The sequence below is a fragment of the Aotus nancymaae genome, unplaced genomic scaffold (genome assembly GCF_030222135.1).
Source record: "Aotus nancymaae isolate 86718 unplaced genomic scaffold, 86718_ANA_hifiasm-v0.15.2.pri h1tg000079l, whole genome shotgun sequence".
In the NCBI taxonomy this organism is placed as follows: Eukaryota; Metazoa; Chordata; class Mammalia; order Primates; family Aotidae; genus Aotus; species Aotus nancymaae.
In genome coordinates this window covers 18,392,826-18,400,173 of record NW_026988494.1, presented here as the reverse complement: position 1 = coordinate 18,400,173, position 7,348 = coordinate 18,392,826, and the positions used below count along the sequence as shown (strand labels likewise).

Sequence of the window (7,348 nt, the reverse complement as noted above, 5' to 3'; positions counted from 1 at the left end):
GTATGCAAATTTGTTACATACATAGGAGCATCAGAGGAAAAAAAAAAAGGGAATAACTCCCAAACCAAGTAGGAGAGAGTAGATGATGAACGGAAAAGATGAATGGGCCTTTGGAAGAATAGATATCAGTCTGTGACTAAGTTTGTCTGAGTGTTGCATTGACTCCCTGACTCCCATCTTGTGATACAAGTTAATCTTCCCTGGTTGATGAAATTCCTAGGGAGGGGACTGATGACAGCTGAGTTCCTTTCAGAGGATCTGTTTTTAGACAGGTAAGGGGAGCCCAGAGAAAGTCTCTGCCTACAGCCACTGTCCCCCAAGTGCCCTCAGTATGAAATGTCAACACACTGAAGCAGCATATTTTACAGTGGCATTTCCTGAACACCTTTAATACATAAGTAAACATTTTTTCCTGTTAATCTGTCTATTGTCAGTTAATTTACAGGCCCCCAACCATTGGATTCAACCTGACAGAGGAAAAGCTTTCCTCCCAACAACTTAATCATACAACCCAGTTTCTGAGCATTGGCCACTGTTCTCACTGCATTTGCTGTGGAAGAATTGTTCAAGGGTGTTATAACCTGTGTGGCAGAGGTACCTGGCAGCAATCACTTCAGCAGACCCTTAGAATGTGCCTATGATCTAAGAGAATGTGTGTTCAGAATTCTGAGCTAAAGAATCTGAGAGTGGCCAACCTCTCAGATTCCTTAGCTCAGAACTAAGGAAGTATCTATGAAGGACATTTGAATCCCTGGCCCATTAGTTGGAAGGCAGTCTGTACAGTGGGTTCCCGCCCTTTGTTTGCTAGGTGAAGGTTGCTAAATAAAAATGCTGTATAACCTGCATGCTTTTTTTTTTTTAAACAAATCATGGTGGTTTTCCAGTTTCGCCTACCACTCTTGAACTGGCCTCTGTGTAAATCCTCAATAAACCCTAAGCACCATTTGCTGGCCCTGAATCTCTTCTTGGGCCTCTCGGACACAGTGCTGTCTCAGTAAAGTCAATAGTGGTCTGGCATGACATAACTCATGTACAAACAAATTCAGAAAAAAAAAAAAAAAAAACAATGGGACAACTCAAGATCTTTAGGGCATGAGGACTCTACATTTGCCAACGATACTCACTGGCAAGTGCAGGTGAAGGATTTAAGAAGAGCAAATGAACTGAGAAGAGGCATTGGCCTCTTCAATAGGAATGAGGGTAGGCAGTTCATGGCAAAGTCTGCAGAGCAGGAGCAATCTAGTCCTATGAATTTGTTTTTCCTTTTTTCTTTTTTTTCGTTGAAACTGATCAGTAGAGCTGCCTTTCAAAATAAGAACTCACTTTGGTGGAAAACTACCAAGGTTGAAATCACATTTGAGCAAAACAACAGAGACTGAGGAAAAAGAACATTCATATAAAAGCAGGGAAGGAGAACTGAGCCAGAAAATCTTAGCAATAAGCAGCAATTTTTTTTTTTTGTTTTGTAAAGTGAAATTTTTATTGAGATCCTTGTAAATTATGCATGCAATTATAAGGAATAATACAGAGGATTCTTGTTTATATTTTGCCCAGTGTACCCTGATGGTAAGATTTCGTGAAACAGTAATATAATATCAGAACCAGCAGAACCAAGAGGTTAACATTGATACAGTCCCCTAATCTTATTTAGATTTTTTCCAGTTCTACATACATTCATTCATGTGTGCGCGTACTTACTTGGTATAGGTTTATCACCTGTGTATATTCGTATACTACCACAGCCAGCAATACTGAGCAATTCTAATACTACAAGGATCTTTCTTGTTGCCTTTTTATAACCATATCTACCTACATTAGTCTAGTCATCATCTCTCTGATGTTATCCTTTCAAAAATGGTATATGAAATGAATTCATACAGTGAGTAAACTTTGTGATTGGTTTTTTTTCACTCAGCATAATTACCCGACATTCATCCAGGTTATGTGCATCAGTAATAATCCATTCCTTTCTTTTCTTTTTGAGATAGGCTCTCACTCTGTCACCCAAGCTGAAGAGCAGTGAGGTGATCATAGCTCACTGCAGCCTCCAACTCCAAGGCTCAAGCCACCCTCCTGCCTCAGCCTCCTGAGTAGCTAGGAGTGCAGATATGAGCCACCACTCCCAACTAATTTTTAAATATTTTTGTAGATAATGACGTCTCACTATATTGCCCAGGCTGATCTTGAACTCTTGGCCTCAAGTGGTCCTCCCACCTTGGCCTCTTAAAGTGCAGGGATTCAGGCATGAACTACCACACCTGGCCAATGGTATGTTCCTTTTTTATAGGTATAGCTGAGTTATATTTTATGAAATGGATGTGCCACAGCTTGCTTAACTACTTATCTATTGAAAGATATCTGGGCTGTTTCCAGTTTTTGGCTATCACAAATAAAGCTACTGTAAAAATTCTTGTTCCAGTTTTTGTGTGAACCTATCTTTATTATTATTCTTTTTTTGAGACAGAGTCTTGCTCTGTTGTCAGGCTGGAAGTGCCACTATCTAAGCTCACTGCAACCTCTGCCTCCTGGGTTCAAGTGATTCTCCTGCCTCAGCCTCCCAAGTAGCTGGGACTACAGGTGTGCACCACCACGCCGAGCTAATTTTTGTATTTTTAGTAGAGTCGGGGTTTCACCCTGTTGGCCAGTATGGTCTTGATCTCCTGACCTCATGATCTGCCCGCCTTAGCCTCCCAAAGTGCTGGGATTACAGGCATGAGCCACTGTACCCAGCCCTGTGTGAACCTACCTGTGTTTCTCTGGACTACATGCCCTGGAGTGAAATTTCTGGGTTGTATTGTAGTTGTATGTTTAGTCTTATAAGAAACTCACAGATGTTTCCCAGAGTGCCTGTACCATTTGACACTCCCACCAGCAATGTGTCAGTGATGTAGTTTCTCTACATCCTTGGCAGTATTTGATGTTGTCTTTATATATGTCTTTTTCTGCAAACAACATAAAAAGAAGCTGTGTGAACTTAGCTTCTTTTAAATGTTTTTTTCTTTCAAAAAGAGGAACACTAATTTCATGAAAACATAAAAAGTAACCTCACATAAAAATGAGCATAAGAAACCATCAAGGTTAAATTTCACACAAAGTTGCTATAAGAATAAAAGAGAATAACAAACTGAGTAACATTCCTACAAACAGCAAAAGCATGCCAGAAAGTACCCATAAAACATCGAAACTGTAATGTTTTTAAAATTAATAATTGCACAGTAATGGCAGTGCTGTGAGCAGGGCAACATGAGCTCGCAGCTGCCGCCGCTGCCTCCCCCACCTTCCTCACCGGGCTGTCCTTCACTCCTTCGGGCTGCCTCCCCCTCCCCTTATTTCCTGCCCCTTGCCTTGCTTCTGCAGAAGATTTGAACACTACATGTGCACAATGTCTTTGAAACCAAGAGTATCGTAGATTTTGATGAAACATGGAACAAACTTTAGACGACAATAAAAGCTGGGGTCATGTTGGAATACGTCGAAAGAGCAGCACGGAACAACGGCTTCTCAGGAATCTATGCTTTAAGTGTGTCCCATCCTAAACCCCTTGGAGAAAGACTTTATATAGAAACTAAGATTTTTTTGGAAAGTCACATTTGGCATTTGCACAAGAGAGTTCTGGAGTCAGAAGAACAAGTACTTGTTACGTATCATAGGTACTGGGAAGAACGCAGCAAGGATGCAGACTCTCTGGACGGCTTACATAGGTATCTCAACACCCAGTTTATTTGAAAGAATAAATTAACAGAAGCGAACCTTCAGTATGGCTCTGGTGGTGTAGATATGAATGACCACTTATGGAAACAGGAGAGCATTGGGTATGTGGAGGAAATTGACGATTGAACCGCTTCAGGCCACCCTTATCCGAATGCTGCTCTGAGAAATGAAAAATGATTGTCGGGAAGACCCAAACCAGAAAGTAGTCCACGGGGTTATTAACTCCTTTGTTCATGTTGAACAGTATAAGAAAAAATTCCCTTAAAGTTTTATCAGGAAATCTTTGAGTCTCACTTTCTGACTGAAACAGGAGAGTATTACAAACAAGAAGCTTCAAATTTATTACAAGACTCAAGCTGCTCACAGTATATGGAAAAGGTTCTAGGTAGATTAAAAGATGAAGAAATTTTATGTTGAAAATACCTACATCCAAGTTCATATACTAAAGTGATTCATGAATGTCAACAATGAACGGTAGCAGACCTCTTACAGCTTTTACATGCAGAGTTTCATATCATTCGACAAGAGAAAAAAAATGACATGGCAAATGGATACATCCTACTCTGTGCTATGTCCACATATGACTTAGGAGCTACAAAACTATATCCTTGATGAGGACTTCATATGACTCAGGAGCTGCAAAACCATATCCTTGATGAGGGCCTTTGAGCAAGCAGCAACCTCACTCAGGAAAACATGTCAACACTGTGGAGTCAGTTTTGGAATTGCATGGTAAATTTATTCAACTTATCAACACTATTTTGAATGGTGAACAGCACTTTGAGTGTGTTGGATAAGGCGCTTACGTCAGTTGTAAATTATAGAGCCTAAGTCTGTTTGCCAAGCACCTGAACTGCTTGCGAAGTCTGTGACAACTTACTGAAGAAGTTGGCGAAAGGGATGACAGAATAAAGTGGGAGACAGGCTCACAAGCTTCACCACGGTGTTCAAATACATTGATGACAAGGATGTCTTTCAAAAGTTCTACTCAAGATTGCTGGCAAAACATTTAATTAATGGGTTATCCTTGTCTGTGGACTCTGAAGAAGCCATGATCAACAAACTAAAGCAAACCTGTGATTATGAGTTTACCAGCAAGCTACATCGGACATATACAGTTATGAGTGTCAGTACTGATCTCAACAGTAAGTTCAACAATTTTATCAAAAACCAAGACACAGTAATAGATTTGGGAATTTTCAAAATATATGTTCTACAGGCTGTTGTGTGGCCTCTTGCTCAGGCTTCTGCATCTACATTTGCAATTCCCCAGGAATTGGAGAAAAGTGTACAGATGTTTGAATTATTTTATAGCCAAAATTTCAGTGGAAGGAAACTTACATGGTTACATTATCTCTATACAGATGAAGTTAAAATGAACTATTTCGGCAAAGTATATGTAGCCATGGTAACAATATACCCAAGTGGCAGTTCTTGCCTTTCACGACAGTGAAACTGTCAGTTATAAAGAGCTTCAAGACAGTGCTCAGATGAATGAAAAGGAACTGACAAAAACAATCAAATCATTACTTGATGTGAAAATGATTAACCATGATTCAAAAAAGGAAGATACTGGTGCAGAATCTTCATTTTCACTAAATATGAACTTCAGCAGTAAAAGAACAAAGTCTAAAATGACTACATCAATGCAGAAAGACATACCATAAGAAATGGAGCAGACTAGAAGTGCCGTCGATGAGGATCAGAAAATGTATCTCCAAGCTGCTGTAGTTCGTATTATGAAAGCATGAAAAGTGCTTTGATACGATACCTTTATTCAAGAGGTGATCTACCAGTCAAGAGCTAGGTTTGATCCCAATATCAGCATGATTAAGAAGTGTATTGAAGTTCTGATAGACAGTACATCAAATGCAGCTAGGCATTGGCAGATGAATACAGCTACGCTGTGTGATGTAGCTGTCCTCCAGCGTGGTGTGAGAAGATCATTGCCATCATCATTTGATGTGTTCCTGTGGGGAAAATGCAGGCCTGTGCCTCCATAATTTGGTCATTTGGCAGCCCCTGTTTTCTGCTGTTCACAACCTCACCAGTGCCATGTCATGAGCGTCAAAGTAAATGCCTAGAGATATTTCAAGCTCATGTCATGATGACATTTCTTAAAACTTCATTAAAAGAAGGAGTGAAGTATTGCTGAAATGTGGAAATTCGGTTAGGCACCATGCCTTTTTTCCTTTCACGTTTGCAGTTGGTGTGTGTGTGTGTGTATGTGTGTGTGTGTGTGTGTGTTTTAATGCATCTTAAAGGACATAAAATTTAAAAAAAATTGTAATATGACAGATAGCCTAATAATTGTATGTACGTGAAAATGGCAAACATGATACTCTGCTTGTCAAATAAAAAATAAGTAAATAAATAAAATTAATAATTAAAAAAATTTAAGAATATGATAAAGGAAAGAGAAATTTAAATAGGATTAGAAAACTCAGGAATAATGTAACAATTAAAGGAAGAATTAGAAATATAAAAAAGAAAAAAATTATGAAAAATATATAAACTAGGCTGCTGGATGTTGTGGTTCACACCTGTAATCCCAGCACTTTGGAAGGCTGAGGCAAAAGGATTGCTTGAGGCCAGGAGTTTGAGACCAGCCTGGGCAACATGGTAAAACCCTGTCTCTATTAAAAAAAAATTAAAAGTGAATAAATAAACTAAAGGGAACACATACTCTGTTCACTGAAAAGGCCTTATGATATTCTGCTGATGGCAATAGCTGTTCCAGACAGCCTGCCACTGCCATCATGTTGGCTGCAGCAGGGAGGAATGGCCAGGACTACTCACTGCATGGAGCTGGTGGGAGCCGGTGACAAGTGGGAGCCCCACCCCTTCTGAATTGGGTGGAAGGCCCCTGGGTGCCACTGCAGCCATGAAAACCACAGCTGCAGACCCAGGGCTTCTGCTCTGCAGAGCAGATGGGAGTCCTGCTACCCCTGCCAGCCCAGCCACAGGTGCTGCAGCCACCCAAACTGCAGCTGCAGACTTGGGCATTCCTGCACTCTTAGGGGCCCAGGAAGGGCCCCCATGTCCTCACAGGCTCAGAAGTGCCTGTTCCCACTGCCGGGCTTCTCCCTGATGTTGGCATCCACTCTGACCTGGGAGCAAAATTGAGGCTGAGCCCAGGAGCAGAAGCAGGAGGCAGATAGATTACTGGGTTGAAGGGGATTGGTCCCCAGTGAGGTCCCACCTTTAGGCCAGGAAGGTCTGAAGGCTGGGGGCTGGGCTGCCAGTCCCACCCACTGAAGTGGGAACTTGTGGTGCCTTTTCTGGTCCTGTGGCCTCCCATGAACCAACTGGCATACATTTCCTCCCCTCTGAGGCCCATGAAAGCCCCTGGCTCAGCATATATATATACACACACACATATATATGTTCGTATACATATACACACACATATGTGTATATATACATATGTGTGTGTGTGTGTGTGTGTGTATATATATATGTTCATATAGATAAATGAACAAGACAGCATTTATCACAATGGCTGATTCCAGGTTTGGGTTAGGAAATCCACAAGATAAGCCAAGAGTATCTTGTCATGAAAGAAAAGCAATGATGCAAGGGTGCTATCTAAGATTACTAGGGTTGTTATGGACTGAATTGTGTCTCCCTAAAATTC

The 7,348-nt window shown here is 40.9% G+C and overlaps 1 pseudogene; it reads left to right on the top strand.

Annotated features, from left to right (window-relative positions):
- The first annotated feature begins 3,382 nt into the window (after positions 1-3,382).
- On the top strand, positions 3,383-5,623 carry LOC105705311 (cullin-2-like; annotated as a pseudogene).
- The last annotated feature ends 1,725 nt before the right edge of the window (positions 5,624-7,348 follow it).